This window comes from Lepisosteus oculatus, chromosome 5, assembly GCF_040954835.1.
Source record: "Lepisosteus oculatus isolate fLepOcu1 chromosome 5, fLepOcu1.hap2, whole genome shotgun sequence".
Taxonomy (NCBI): Eukaryota; Metazoa; Chordata; class Actinopteri; order Semionotiformes; family Lepisosteidae; genus Lepisosteus; species Lepisosteus oculatus.
This window is the reverse complement of record NC_090700.1, coordinates 35,099,802-35,116,032: the sequence shown is the minus strand read 5'-3', so window position 1 is coordinate 35,116,032 and position 16,231 is coordinate 35,099,802. Positions and strand designations below refer to the sequence as shown.

At 41.5% G+C, this 16,231-nt stretch overlaps 1 long non-coding RNA gene across 1 annotated transcript in view; it reads right to left on the bottom strand.

The window, feature by feature from the left end:
* Positions 1–655: 655 nt before the first annotated feature.
* LOC107076849 (uncharacterized) overlaps positions 656–16,231 on the bottom strand; it is a 32,689-nt gene continuing 17,113 nt past the window's right edge. The window contains exons 2-3 of the long non-coding RNA XR_001477971.2: positions 2,457–2,569; positions 656–1,645 (exon numbers count right to left, since the gene is read on the bottom strand). This is a non-coding gene — a long non-coding RNA (uncharacterized lncRNA). The remainder of the gene's footprint in view (positions 1,646–2,456; positions 2,570–16,231) is intronic.

The following is a 16,231-nucleotide window of genomic DNA, read 5'->3' as shown; positions in this document are numbered from 1 at the left end:
ACTCCAGGTTTAATTTTTGGAGCTTTCAGATGCAATTATAATTAATGACAAGGCAGATGATAGATCTCACAGAAATGCTTTATGAATTTCAACTGGTTTATTTTTTTTAAGCCCTCCCACATCTGGTCAAGAATATTGCTATTAGACAGGCTTGAAAATCCTGTGATAACACCTGGCTCCAGGGGCTAGTAATGATGATAGACATGACAAGACTTCTTATTGTCTTCCTGTTCACATAAGTACAACTTCTAAAAACTATTGGAGGATAGTATTGATAAAAAATCTTTGAATGGAAAAAAAACAGCTGTGGAGATATTAATATAAAATGCTGAAAGGCTCTAAGACATTAGATGGGCTCTTTTATTTATCTTTCCAATACAAACAGGATTGTTTCCACAGGATTACAACTTTCAGAAACCAGCCCAATAGGATAAACATGATTCACTCTGACATTTCCATATCTGTTTAAAGAGAAATCTTAAACCATAATAAGGATATACTGTACATCCAGGCAACTTACAACATAAAATCCGTAGAAACTAATCCAGGCCATAACTCTGACAAAGAAAGAACAACAACGCAGTAGAGGCACTGCCCTAGAACCATAAATGAGTGCTAAAATATAAAATGTTAAAATATGTAATTGGTGGATATCAGCAGCTACATTATCACCATTAGTTAATGGAAATCTTCAAAGAACCAGATAAAAGAAGCTTGAAATATTTAAGGCAGAAAGACCAACATTTATTTTCTTTTATATTTGTTACACAACCTTTTAATGATTTTTTTAGTGATCAAGAAATACTGTGCATACACGTGTCTTGGAAAAACCCATGTGTATAAAACAATATACGCATACGTGCGTGTATACTGAGCATGTCTGTTTTGTGATCAAACATTGTGCAAATGTATGTGTATACTGAGTATGTGTATGTGTAGATGTGATCATATGTGTGTGCGTGCACTGAGGATGTGGCAGCCCAGGAGAACTATAAGCATGCAGATAATTTTTGCTTTAGTTAGACGATCAATACTGATATTGTACTTCTTTATGATCTGTAAATCTCCACCACCAGACCAATCCCCCAAGCACTAAAGACACAGCAAAAGAGCTGCACAAAGCATTTATTTTATTATAGGGGGTGTTTTTTTAAGGGAGGTTATACAGTTAAAATTAAAACAAATGTTTTCAAGAATTTGTACAAATGAATCTGCACATTGCATGAAGAAATGTAAGAAACTAATTATCTTGGGAAGTCTCATGAAATTTACCACATTCTTCATCAACATTTGCAGATTGTATTTCTTTGCTCCAGAATTGATGTAAAGCTGTTTTTGACTCACTATCAAATTAATTTTCACATGACAAAACATGATCAGAAATAAGCTTAGGGCCAATAATCTGGAAAAGGTCCTTTTAATTCAATATTTACGAATTACATTTTGTAGGCTCTTCCAATCAATTTTATGTCCACTTCGGTCCATACATTGGCACGGTGTGATCTCATGCTCTGCAACATTCATCAGGTCCCTTCTTCTTCCACCGCCAGCCTACAGGTCCACCATAAGCGAGGGTAGATGCAGCTCTCATTGATGAAATGAAAAATTTGCAAGCTTACTGCTGCTCAGAACACTCCTGGTGTCCCTGCTGGAACAGCAAGACAAGGATACTGTACCTTGGCCAGCTTATGCTTCCTTCGTGAAATATGCCACCACTTCAGAGATCCTGGTCACAGCTGGCTAATACATATCCTCTCAGGAAGTAAATTGCCAGTACGTTTGCCATGGTGGAGTAGGGTAAGGTGACCTAGCATCTACATGTCATACAAAACTGGGATATACAGTATCATATGGATGTTTTATTTATAGATGTGTTAAAGCCAGGGATTAGAGTAAGAAAGTGACCTTAACATGTATCTAGATAATATAATATAAAAACTGTGCTTTAAACTGTAATCATGCCAATTTTAACCCTGGATGACACAGGATTCTTATTTTTCATTTCAAGTTCAGCACTTTACTGGTTTTCCTTCCTGAATTTGTGAGCCTTCTGCGAGCTGAGCACATTCGCAGGAAAGGAGAAAGTCACGCTGCTCTGTTTCAATATGCGTGCCACCTCCCTTCAACAATCTCTTCAGGCATTAGTAGCGGCTGGGTGAACTTTTCATACTGGAAGTCGGCTACAGAACCTGCCATCATCCGCGTCTCCCTGGACCAGCCACTCCAGCACTGCACAGACCCAGCTTTCTCATTAACATGAGCAATTAATGCCTGGCAGATGGGGAGGGGGGAGGGGGGAGGGGGGTGATTACCACAGATAGGCAGGCAGAAGGCCCTTTAACCTGGAGAATCCATCCTCCTGGCTATGAGACATCACACAGGGGTTGCCGGCTGTAATTAGCCGATTAGACACGTGCTCTGGGCACTGCCACCCGACCCAGCCCTCCGCCACTCACGTTCCGAGACAGCCGGTGTCTGCGGCGCATTCCCACCTCCCTCTCGGCCTCATCAGTATTCCTCTCGGCCCACTATTGCTCAAAGGAGACACCGCGTCAGCATGTCCTCCTCTCTGTGCAGCACAAAATCAATGACTCAAAATTAGATTGACTGGCTGGAGTTCTTCCTGAAGTCCCCCCTCCTCCCCAAACCCATATGCACGCAGACACAGAGCATAAAAGTGTATCAGCAAGGATCTTTATCCAGACAGATAAGTAACCCCTTGCTGCCTTGTCTTACAAGGCTGAGCTATTATATACAGTAATACAATCTCTATGGGGAAAGGCAAGCATTAGCCCAGTGAAAAGCTAATAAATATGTTGTATTACATTTTGTCTATATCTTACCAGAAGAACACAAACCTGACAACACAAAATGGGAAATAGGAAGAAAAGCATTTAAAACTGAGCTTGGGAATTTAGCCACTGTTTACACAAAGGATTGTGGGGGTCTGGCACAAGTTTGCCAGAGAAATTTTCTGCAGCTGATACACTGGATTCATTAAAGAACCAGCTGGATGAGACCCTCAGATCATTTAGCTACTAACTACCAAATGAGCTAGAGAGGCTGACTGGCCTCCTCCAGTTTGAAACATTTATGTTGTTAAAAATTAAAGCAACCCAAACTTTGCGCATGCCGTACATCTACAATGGTCATCAGCGATAAATGAGGTTACTGAAGTTAGCAGCTCAACCCAGAGCAATAGTGAAAATAATGAAAGCATTGCAATTTTCTTGCACAGCTGTACATTATGCCTTTCACCGTGCGATAGGACAGTGTTGGTATTTTTCTCTAACAAAGTATCTGAGCCTGTTCACATTCATCCATTATGACATTCTGTTAAGGTAACATCGAAAAATGTCAATCTAATGAAGTCGATCCCACCTCATTCAGCGCACATCTCGTTCCATTATGGGAGAACTGCATGTTATTCAGAGATGACGTGCTGTGCAGTTAGATTTGCACTAATTTGCATCTGTACACACAGCAGGCGTGTGACAGCGTCTCTCCCTCTTTACTGAGAACTGGTAGCCAGTGACAATGACTGTATCCCATCGCTTAACATAACCTTGCCAAAATCTGAAACTACCTACAGTACCTCTCTCTAGAGTGTCAACAAAAACAACCCTCAAACCATTGCTTCTGCCCATAATGGAGTTTTGTAATGTTGAAACAACAAATACTTTTTTGTATTGTACCTGCCCAATTGGGAATCTCAGCCACTATGAAGAAACACCCCTTTACAGCACTTGGAGAATGGGCACTCACACCCCCTGTAAAAGGTATCTGTCTGAAGTTGTGGGGTCTGCAGGGCAGGAAGGGTACAGGAAGAACACATTTCTTGACTATGGGGAAGGAGAGTGTCCTTAGGATTACTGGACGGAAGAAATACTTGCTTACTGAGATTTAGGGAAATTAAGGATTTGCTTTTTTAAAGTAAGCCAGTCCTGTAGGACCCAAGGGTCTCTGGTGGGTGGCAAGTCAAGGAAACCCCTATGATGTTGTAAGAATTAGCTGTGGTCAGCTAATTCGTGCAACATCAGGGTACTGCCATAAGCCTAAGTTCAAAGTGGCAGAGGCTGGGCTGGGGATTTGGTCCTTGGGGGATTTGGGTGCACCATAGAGACAATCTTGCAGTGTTTTGTCAAAAGCCAGAAAGCAGTCTTAAAACAGTGCTGCAGTGAGGGAAAAAAATCACCTTGAACTTTGTTTCTTGTTGCTGTCACAAGAAAAGGGAGCAAGTTTGGCTCAGGTGCCAAAAACCTTTGAAAACCCTCGTGAAAGCCTTGGGGTTTCGTTGCAGACACCTTTGCTCCCATAGCCAGCTGTCACATCCTGTTTTGAGTCCAAACGTGTAACAGAATAAACAGTACGTCCTTTTCTAATAAGGAGACAAGCAAGAAAACTAAAGTCCATAGAAAACCTTGGGGCAATGTGTGCTTCAGCTGGGCAATTAAGGAAATGAGCCTGGTTTTTTACTTTTACAATAAATCTGAATGGACTTATTAGGTCCAAGATACTGATTTTGATGTGTGAAAATTCACTAACAGCTAAATGGGAACATAACAGACACTGCTACAAAGCTGTAGCAATATGTCATCGTCAGTGTGTCCCTCACGCCTAGATCTCACTGTATTTTTAGTCCCCCTTCCAGAATGCTTTTAAGATTGAAACCACTCTTTATAGAGCATGTCAAAGGTAAATAAACTTCTCACTGTATAGCTCTGAAGGCACAGATCCAGGCTGGGCCAGTTTGGCATTTTAAACACAGAGCTACAGATCTGTGACTGGGTCTCTTACAGACCCAGCCTAACAAGGATTCTATTTGCAGTTATGAAAATAAGACTCACTTTGTAAATGGTTTAGATCCATCTTGAGTTCCGAATGCTGCAGGCTCTGACCTACAGTACACTTGTTTATACCTTTTGCGTGGATAAATGCACATGGACTCAGAACAAGGTAGCACTTAACCAGAAGGGCTGGAAAACTGTGAAATAGTATCTTAACATCTGTAACCTTTCTTACTGCAAGTCAACTTGTATACATTATTCTCATAAGACCTCTAATTGCATAAAAAACTTTATTTTATTTTCTTTCAAACTTTATCATATTTTCATCACCAATTAGACAACTGAAATAAACTCGGTAAATTTCAACACATTTTTTTAAATGAACTTTAATGTGCTGAATTTTTCCCAAGATACTGTACCTTTTCTATGCTAAACTGTTAAAACTGTTCCAAAACCAAGAACACTAAAAAGAGACAATTCCTATCATATTTTCATTTGTTTTCCTAACAATTGCTTTTCCGGGTTTTCCCTAACCTATCATTTTATTTTCCCACAACCTGAAAAGATAATGGGAAACATGTCCCACATGTCTTTCTGAGAGCTGTGGCTCCACAGCAGTATCCTCTGTCTTACGTGCAACTGAATTTCCAGTAGCGGTTCACCTCTGTCTGAGCCACATTAAACAAGATGAGCACCCAAAGACCAAGCCTCGTGAACGAGATTAATGCAGCTGCCATACGGTCAATGGAAGTTCCAGGAAAATCCAGAGATCACTTCCACTGTAGCAGAACTACCTAAACCAGGCAGGACGTGACCTCCAGTGTAGGTGTCAGGAACAATTTACAAGAATGTGCTTGGAAGGACATCTTGTCTTTTCAAGTTATGACATATGTGGAGACTGCCTAAATGCACAGATTCTGCTCATGCCTCTGCAGTTACATTAGGACTTCAAAGTAATTTTTGTACACGCAAGAAAGTTGGTGTTTGGGACTTGTGGTTTATTTTGGCATGTGTGTACGAGGTATGCATGATTATTGCTGGAGAGAATGCATTCGTGCCAGTCTGTACAGGTGTCTGAGAACATGGTTAAGGATGTGGTACTGTAAGAGTGATATGAGCCAGACTGTGACATGGCCACAAACCACCTGTGGCCACCTGTGGCCAGCCAGGTCACAGAAGAAGGCAGGACACCAAAATATAAAGTTAGCTGAGTGCAAAACTTTACTGGAGGATGACTCAAACAACGATAAGAAAAAACACTCTCTTGGTCCCCCCAGTTAGGCCAGGCTTAATACTCTTAGCCTCACCCCCTGTCCCACCTGACTTACTGGTGAACCCCATTTCACAGGGCAAGGCTACTGGCTGAATAACCTGATCCAAGATGTCAAAACAGACAGCATAAGACGAGTCTGTGGATCCACAACAGGTAACACATTAAACACACATTTATCACAGAACACATTTAAATATTTACAACAAAAAACGTTATCGAAATGCACAATGCTAGGCCACACAGGCCATTCAACAAGGGCAATAACACAGCCCTTAGTCACATTGAACACATTGCACAGCACTGTGTCAGGGACACAGCAAAGACCTTATCAAAGTCCTTTGTTTCATTGCCCATTGTTTGGTTAGACCACAGCATGTCTTGCGCACATACAGTATTGTTTTCTCCGGTTCCTCTGAAAAGCTGGGTTTGCCTGAGGGAGGAGCACTTTACGCAAAAGCACTGACTGACGCTCCAGAGGAAGTTTAGTCCCGTCTCCCTGGGTGTTGCTACAAGGAGACTCCATCCGTGAAGGAGCAGCCAGTACTCAGTGTCACGTAGTGCAAGGGCAGGTTACATGATCCGGAAGACAAAAGCGCCTCAGCAAGCAGCTCATGTCCTTGCACTGAGCTACAGACATGCAGTGAGCAGTTAACTTCCGGGCAAGTTTATTTCTCATATCATTGCTGGAGACACAGCTATAAAGTTGCAACATGTAACAAACTAAGACAGAATATCTATTCGGGAAAAAAACGGAAAGCAGAAAAGAGCTTCTGGTTTAACAAGAAAAATGGCCTCTGTCCTTTTCATTTGTTATGTACTGTATGTGAACAGAATCTTTTTGTTTTTAATCGCTTGCATGAAAGTCAAGATTTAAGAAGATCTTAGATTGCTTCTGCTGGAGAAATCTCACACGCTGCATGTGAGGAAGGGGTTAAAATATATCAATTAAAAACTAAATAAAAAGTAATGCAATATTAATTTGTTTAACCCTCCATGGTGCTATTCTAAAAGACTGAATGGAATATCATAGCCTATAATGTCAACTATGGCCTCACATACACATCAAATGAGAAACATTACACAGTGTAATTATGTTTTATAAGCAACAATAATTTTCCAGTTATTACTAACACAATAATTTTGATTATGATTATTAATTCATTTGTAAGGATTTAGCTATAGCATTTTCTGTATTCCACAATATTATCAATCACCTTCTTGGTATATGTATAACTGTGTTTTTGGTCACATTGCACAACATAGGCAAACATAAATGTGCACTGATAAAGTCAACCCAGCAAAGTTCTTCAGAATGAACCACAAAAAATATAAAACCAGCAAACACTTCCTCAAATCGTTCTTTCCTCCTGTTCATACTGTAAAGAGAAATTCTCACTCACGATAGTCAGATCCCTACCCCCAACAGCACTACAACAATCCCATCTCTTCTGGAAGAGAACACAGAACTAATCCTTTGCCACAACCAGGCAGCTACTCCCCTTCCACCCTCTGCTCATTAAAGAAAATCCGATTAGTGGAAGATAAAAAGATGAATGAAAGATTAGAGCTCAGTTTGCTCTACTGCCATTGGTAGATGCATAGTGATTTGTTTGCTGCTCTGCTACTTAAAGAGGGTTGTATTAATAATTAAAGATAAAAATTTGCAGCCATGCGACATATTGCACATGAAAGGACTCTGGGCCACCTTCCCTGTGGTTGCGGCAATTGGAATACATTCTCGTGGCCACGTTTCATTCTCGCGTGCAGGCCTGCAGCTGGGACTGCTCCTGGTCTGATCTGCATGATGGGAAGCCACGGACGGGAAAGTTAACAGTGAAATGAATACAGACGAGTTTCTTCTGGCCGTGATTAAAATTGGACCGAAGGCTTTCACATCAAGCATGCACACCATTTCGCATCTCCCCCACTCCCCCTTCCCCCCCCCCAGCCCACCTTCCACTTCTTTCATGGGGAACTTGCATCACGTTGCTTAATTGCTGGCAACAATCACTCAGGGAAACGACTCCCTGTGCTTCCCAGCCTGCCTCTGATATTTCTTCCAGTCACATGGCCTCCATCTACTCCACTTAAGAGCAACACAGGAAGCTTTTATCTATTCCTTTCTTTCTTCGTGCCCCTAACTTGATGAGCACCTCTGGGAGTTAGTAAAAAAAAAATCTGACAACCACCTCCCATTCAATACAGGCAACAGCAAAATAAAATTCTTTCAATTTGGATGAAATACCTTGACTTAGTAGCCTCATGTTTACATGATGATCCTCCCTAACCCATTATTTTAAATGAGAAGGCTCCTTCCTTTCAGGCCTCTAACATATGGACATATTTGTGATTGATGCCCAGGATATGGCCATTCTTTTGCAGGATCAAAAAGTGCTAACAGAGGCTCAATGGGATACCAGGTCAAGGAAAGGAAGACCACCCTGTCTTCCCACTCCCTGGAGAAACAGCTTCTGCTGCCCCCAACACATCAAGGGCACAGTTTTTTAACACTGAAATATGTACTAAGGAATGCAAATGTTAAATTTACAGTATGACTCCACAGACAGATGTTGCTTTTCAACATTTAAAATGCCCAAAATACAAAAATCCTACTGGGACCAAATCGGTCATCAAGCCGTGCATGGAACAGAGGCAAAGAGACACTGACAGCAGCTCCCACATCATTTTGGATTAGTTATGAGTACCAAGGTAAATAGGCACCTCTGGATATATACTGTATTGGAGGTGTCCTGTGACATTTAGCATAGTAAAGTGTACTGTATGTAGTATAATAGACTTTTAACAGGACTATTAGTTTTAGCATTTTAAGTCCTATAGTTCCTCAGTATTAGGGAAACCCTTATGTAGAGAAGCTTTCGCCAACTTTAAACCTGAAAAGTCCTGATCCAGTCTCATAGCTCTCATAAAGAATGGCAAGACTTGGTTACCTCTGATCATTGAGGGCAATTTCTACTCCAAATAATGTCTAATGTATTAAATTAAAGCAATCACCTTAATTTGACTGCAATGAAGTTGTCTTTCAAAATCCATACTTTAATGGTTACACCTGCTGGACTAGGGCTTTCCAGGAGCAGGGCTGGAGATTTTGAGAGGAATAAAACTTTGTTCCTGGGACCTTCAAAACCAGAGTCAGAATGGTAAATCTGTTGCTAGGTTTTGCTGTTGCTGTAATTTTGTAGATAGTTTTCTTTCTTCCAGTTTGGTCCCCTGACATTTTTTGTGGCTGTCTTTCTTTCACAAGTTCTACATGTGACTGACCACAGCAGTGAAGACAGTCATACTGAAGTATGGCACTATGACAATGCTGTTTGTTAGCAAATGACCTACTGTAGGATGATGTCATGTGATAAGCAGACGTCTCCACACTTTGCAGACTAAGATGCTTGCTGATCCCCAGAAGGGAAATACATACTGTAAAACATCATAAGATTTAAAAAGCTTCATGTTTATTAGGTACTAGGACAAGCCACAATGACTAAGAACAGCTTGAGTCAGTCACTGCTGCAAAAAAACTTTGTTCCTGGGACCCTAAAAACAGGAGTCAGAATGGTAAACCTCCTGTTAGGTTTTGCTGTTGCTGTAATTTTGTAGATAGTTTTCTTTCTTCCAGTTTGGTCCCCTGACATTTTTTGTGGATGTCTTTCTTTCACAAGTTCTACATGTGACTGACCACAGCAGTGAAGACAGTCATACTGAAGTATGGCACCATGACAATGCTGTTTGTTAGCAAATGACCTACTGTAGGATGATGTCATGTGATAAGCAGACGTCTCCACACTTTGCACACTAAGATGCTTGCTGATCCCCAGAAGGGAAATACATAAAACATCATAAGATTTAAAAAGCTTCATGTTTATTAGGTACTAGGACAAGCCACAATGACTAAGAACGGCTTGAGTCAGTCACTGCTGTAAATAAAGATATATTTATGCACTTGAACTGTCTGACTCTGTTATCAGAACATGTGGCATCTTCTGTGCCAAAGTGGTCTAGTTGAGACAGTAATACCACACTCCTTGTTAAAAGAACACTGACTCATTCCCAGATCCTGAAAAATCAGACACTGTTCCAGGAAATATTCATCTTTCTGCCCTCTGATGAGCTGATTTGTGCCTCCTCGCTGGGGTTTAATCATCAGCTGTTATGTGGCGGGAAGCGATGAGTTAGTCACTCACTAATTAACATTTCAGGATCTGTTAACGCACTGCCATTCAGTCTCTCAGTAATAGACCTTGGAGGTGGGAGAGAACAGGATGAAAAACAACAAAGCGATCACTGTGATCACATGGTCAGGGGGAGGGGGAGATGGCACACATTGAAAACGCCAGTGAAAAAATATGTGGGCAGAAGGAGAGTACTCAGCTCTCTTACTTATCGCTTCATTGTTTTATTAAGCGTGTATTAATTCGATGTTCATGTCAGATGACAATTTTCCTAGGCTAGTTGAGTTTAGTATCATTGGGCATCAATGATGCCTTTCTGCCTACAGATCTAGTATAATCCACAGTGTGTACCTGATCCTCACGTGCAAATTCATAAACCATCACAATAACCACAAGTATGGCACTCTGGTTTCCAATTGTAAAAGGGATGCTATGATTTGACAATGCTAAGGTTGAAGCCACTTGGATCTCTAAAAGATCAGTGGCAAGTGTCTCCTCTGGTGCACAAGGCTCAGATCTATGTAAGGTTCCTTCACTAATTCAATGCATCTTCTCAGCTATTTCATTCACTGAAACTCTCAAGAGCATGGGTGTCTAGTCCTGATCCAGGAGGGCTAGTGTGTCAGCAAGTTTTCATTCCAATTCAGCTGTTAATGAGCTGAACAAGCTGGTTACTGCCTAAACTGGAAGAATTCAATATCATTTGCTACTCTTCAGGCAGGGTCCACTTTAAAGAAACCTTGAAAATGTGCAAATACACTGACCCTCCAGGACAAGCACTGGGCATCCCTGCTCTAGAGTTAAAAGGAATTTCATTAATCCAAGATAGGAAGACCCCATCTGGCAAGCCCCAGCCTGCCATGAATCATTACCTCAATAGAAGCTCTTGGTATTTGTCTCTTAATGTAATTACTACCTTGTACTACATTGTAGTTACTGATAATTATTACTTCTGCAGAAGGAAATAAAACTGTTTTTAGGTAACACTGACATGATCACATACTGTACTACTGATAATTTCGATGCAACTCCTATAAGAGATGGAACAAATACAACTTTTAAACATTTAAAAGTATTGTATATGTTCTAAAAAGAAAATACTTAAAAACAGAGTTGCTGTAAGGGCAAATGAGCAATGTTCCGTACTTCACCGAAGCCTATAAATAGACTTGCAATAGTGGAGCGTGGACAGTCTTGCACGCAATGCACTGCTCTTTAGCTCACTGTACTGTTGCATAAGAACCAAGTAAAGGGGGGGTCAGATTAAAATTCAGAGACAGAACATTTCATACTCATGGGATCTTGGATCTCCCTCCTGTCATTCCCCCTGCACTGTCAAGTAATCAAAGTGCTTACAGACATTCAGATAGCCCTTGACCCCATCCAACTACAGTATATGCATAAAAAAGCATCCATTTGCTTTTGTGTGACCAAAATTCATTCACGTCTCACTGTCTAGTGATTTTAGCTCCCACCCCCATCCCCCTCCCCTTACAATAGTGAAGGAGCCCAACCAGTGAAGAAGAGCCATAGGCCAGCAGCCCCTCAGCTGAGCCCCCTCCTCCCTTCAGCTATTGAGAGCCACTGGCCGTGAAACAGGATTGACGGGGTGAAGTGGCGGGAATCCCAAGAGGAGGACCCATGGGAACTTTCTCTTCAGGCTGCCCCCTGAGAGCCCGCTGCGGACGAGACAGAGCAAGCGCTACGAGTCCAGGGAGTTCAGAAAGAACCAGTCTCCAGGGCTTGAAATCCGGGGAAACACGGCCCAAGAGGTGTGTCCCGGTTACAGAAGAATTTGCATCCGTTACTTCCTTGATGACCCAGGCTGAACAGAAATGAAAAACACAACACAAGCATCCACGCAACAACACAACACAGTGCGTGGAGGGGAAGGGGAAGGTAATACTACATTATATGAGAGCATGAAAAAAAGCCATCAACATACGCACCAGGAAAGGGGTGTCACACAAAGAAGACCATACAGGGATCTGATTTAGCTATTCATAATGCTTAAAGGCCTTGACAAGGCCATCGGGCTTCTTTAGAACCTGCAGCAAAATCTGAAACAGAGGGCACAAGTGGAACCTATGTGGAATCACATTTGAAACTGTGAACAGGAGGTGCTGCTTTACACAAAAGGTTGCGGGAGCTTGGAACAAGCTACCCGACCATGTGGTCAAAGCCAATTTAATGTTTTTCCTTCAAAAAGCAGCTGTAAAAAATCTTTAGGTCAATTTGCTTCTAGCAACTGAATAAGCCGAATGACCTCCTTTTGCTCATGCCCTTTCTTATGTTTTCCTCCTGCTCTTAATACTGCTGCTGCCATTGCCAGACATTGCAGGTACCATCTGCAGGTGTTTATTGCAGCTCCCATTCCTGGGTCACTAATGGCATTAATTCAATAAGTCTGTAATGTGCCAGCCAGGAGGATAAAACGGATGCGGCAGCAAAACAAGTCTGTTCTGAACTATCTGCTTTTCTTCTAAGAAAATCTAATTGGAGTCAATGTCCTGGTTTTTATTTAATAGCATCAGAGAAAATTAGTCAAGCATCTGTCATTGTCAATGAAACCGGAGGAGGATATATTCCTTTTCTAATGAGGGTAAGCAGCGTTCGGAGCATGCTAGTACCCTGAGACGTGATGCATGTGGGGGGAGAAAGGGACCGCAATCATACTGAAACAAAGCCAAATTAAAATAAGCGGCTTTAACATGGCAAATGATTTTCTCTCCTTACGACACCTCCCAGAAATATCTGCTGCTCATAACCTGCCAGTGACTGCAGAGGGCTGACATGCAAGGACATTTCTACGTTATTTTTTTTATAAAAAGAGCATCTGTACATATACCTGTAACACAAATTTTCACCGCTTCATCTGTAAAATCTAAATTGGTTCTGCATTTTCCTATACACAGGCTTTACTGGACATACGTGTTCAGGTGCATTGAAAATGTCCTTTTTGAAGATTAATGCACTGAGCAGAAGCACATAAAGCTTAGTTCAGTTACGGGTCTCTGGAGGCATGAGTTCTATAGCTCAGATACTGTTGCTTCAGGACTTGTGATTAGATGATTGGGGCTGGGTTTCACTAGGCAGCATCAAATAATCAGTAGAGCACTGCCAAGGCAGTCTGGGTATTTGACAGACCAGGACACCATAAGCAGCAGCACACATTTGGCTAAGAAGCTGACAGTTCTGGATAAGTTCAAGTCACCCGGAGTGATCTTGGCCTTTGGTGAAACAGAGGCCTGCAGGCTTGCAGTGATGACAGCTTTGGGCAAGTCAAGCCTCCAATCATTGACAAGGGCTTGCAGCAGAAGATGAATGGCTCCATTCTAAACCGCTACAGTACCAGTTCCAAGTGGAGATGGAACATACCCCCAAAAAAACTTGTCGATCCTGTTTTGTGGGGGAAAAAGGTCAATTATGTGCTCAAAAACCCCTGCTATCAAAAAGCTCATCCTAAATGGTACCTCAATTCAAAGGCTTTGGGGATTAAAAAAAATGAAGTCAGAAAGACAGGCATTTAAGATTAATTCTCTCCTTCCCTTTCTCTCCTCTATTTCCCTTCACTCTCACCACACCCCACCCCCACCTACCCACCTCCTTTCTCTCGCTGTGTCTTTGTATTCATGTGAACTGGCTCACGTTGGATCGTCACCAAAATGCCCCCTGATAGGGAGGTAAATAATCCAAAACTGCTGTGTATCGCCAGCTTTTTCCCATCCTGCCAACGCCTGCTCATGGAGAAACGAAGGGCCTGGCTTCAAGGAGATGCAAATCTGTCTCTTCCCCATTAATCAGTTCCAAGGCGCTGGAAGCCAATATGAACTCACAGTGCTCTTTTTTCCCCCCTTTTAATGCAAGGTGATATACTGCCAATAGAAGCTATAAGTCACTAGATGCAGGGCCCATGTTTCTGCATTTGCATGTAAAGATTTTAATTCCAAATGTCGTAGCTCTTTACAGCTGTGACAGGAGCTGTAAATGGATTGGAAGGACGGCAGGATGTTAAATTTGTTGTTAATCATCCCCCCTTTTCGCAAATTTTCAGAGGTTTCCAATTTTCATAAAGGGTCAGAGGCATTATCATGCACATACTGGACCACATAAAATGAATTCTGTGTAACGCATAGAGAATAAACAAAGGACTTATGAGTAAAATAATGTTTCAATGGTACTGTATGTTAATATTTAAAATCACGTTGTCGAAAGAAAACAACTAATGGTGTTTTTAACCTGTCAACCCTTATTATATTCAGTTCCTCAAAATAGCAGTACATGCAATTAGCAAAAATAAAACTGGAAACAGAACTGATTGCTTTAAAATCTTTTCCATTCCACATCTTTCTATCCAACATATTTGCCAATACTTACACTAAAACACTGTTTGAAAAGATAACTCACAATATTGGAAAGCTCTAATAGCAGTTAATAAGTATTCAGGCAGCAAATAAAGACAAGTGTCCCCCTGTCTTCCTTTTATTTGCTTTTAAAAGACTGCTCCAGACTTTGTTCTGCTGAAATAAATCCACAGTGGCAGGGCAGAGGCCCCCTCAAGTCGTATAAAGAGATCCCGGTAAACACTAAAAGCTAAACTCTTGAGAAAACTTCCTAGTTCATTTCCTAGGCTCTGACCCTTTTGAATCCCACCCACAATGCCTTGTAGGAAAAGCCTGACGGGTGGGCGGGACATTGTTGCCGGCAGCATTCCTTCACTGGGGGGATCCAGACCTCTCAGAGAGAGATCAAAGGCGCCTGGGGCCTCATTCAGAGATGGGCATCAGGCAGCTTCCCATGGTCCCAAGGGTCGCTCGGACCCCACCGGGCCCCCACACTGCCACTCACTGAAAAGAATACCAGTCAGGAGCGATTACTGTTAGTGGAAGTAGTTCTCAAAGGAAACTGAGGCTACAGGAGGGTGGCGAGAATCTGGGTCATGTTTAGGGTTTAAAACCATACAGTGGGAGCTGCACACAGTTACAATACACCTTGGACTATTTCCTTGGTCTGTATTTGTGGAATTTCTGACTAATTTCCTTTACACAGATGTTCACAGTGCGCAGCCGCTTCAGGAATGAATAGCTGGGCCTGAATGGATTCTAGGAGACTCCCAACAGAGAGCATGAAGAGATAAAACAGCAGTTAGAAGGAACCAAAAAACAGATTGAATTCATCTGATATAGATACAATGAGTGAGGCAGCATGACCTGATGGTTACTTTAAATATTTTTTTTTGGTTTCTTATGAATCTTTTCTGATTACAATAAGTCAGATTCTCCATGTTTGTTATTTGGTAACTGTTACAATCTCTACAGTGTAGAGCCAGGCAGGCCTAATAGTTAAGAGAGAAAGAAATATGGAAAACATTTGTTTCATGCACCACTTCATATTGACAAGCCTGCTCAGGGACCATAGGCTGAGTGTTTCTTCAGTCTCAGCTGAAAGTATACCCTTCTTAACGTTACCGTGGTATCCTCTGATACTTTTCCTAATTTTTTATTTACAGATTAACATGTTTTGAGCATTTAACATTCTGTTTTTGAGGTATAACCATCCTTCTACTGATTCTGAACACACCTGCTCTTATTTCACCTCTTGTAAGCTCTGCTTGGTTCCTTCAACATCAGCTTTTCTAAAATTATAAACCCTAATGTTAGATGGAAGGTTGAGAAATTGAAACTATGCATCAAAAGCAACCATATCATGGTCACAATTTCCCAGTGGTTCCATCACATTTATTCCCCTTATTATATCCTTAGTGTATGAAAAGATCAGGTCAATAAGAGTATCTTCCCTTGTAGGTACCTTCACAAATTGGGTTAAGAAGCCCTCATAAACCATTTTTAACCATATTTCCAATTTCAGCTTTTGTATTATTCATCACAATCTCTCAGTTTCTGTGTGAAATCTCTTAATATCACCTTTGCAACACAGATCCTGAGCTCATTATATAATAAGATACTTGCAACCATGTCTACATTAAG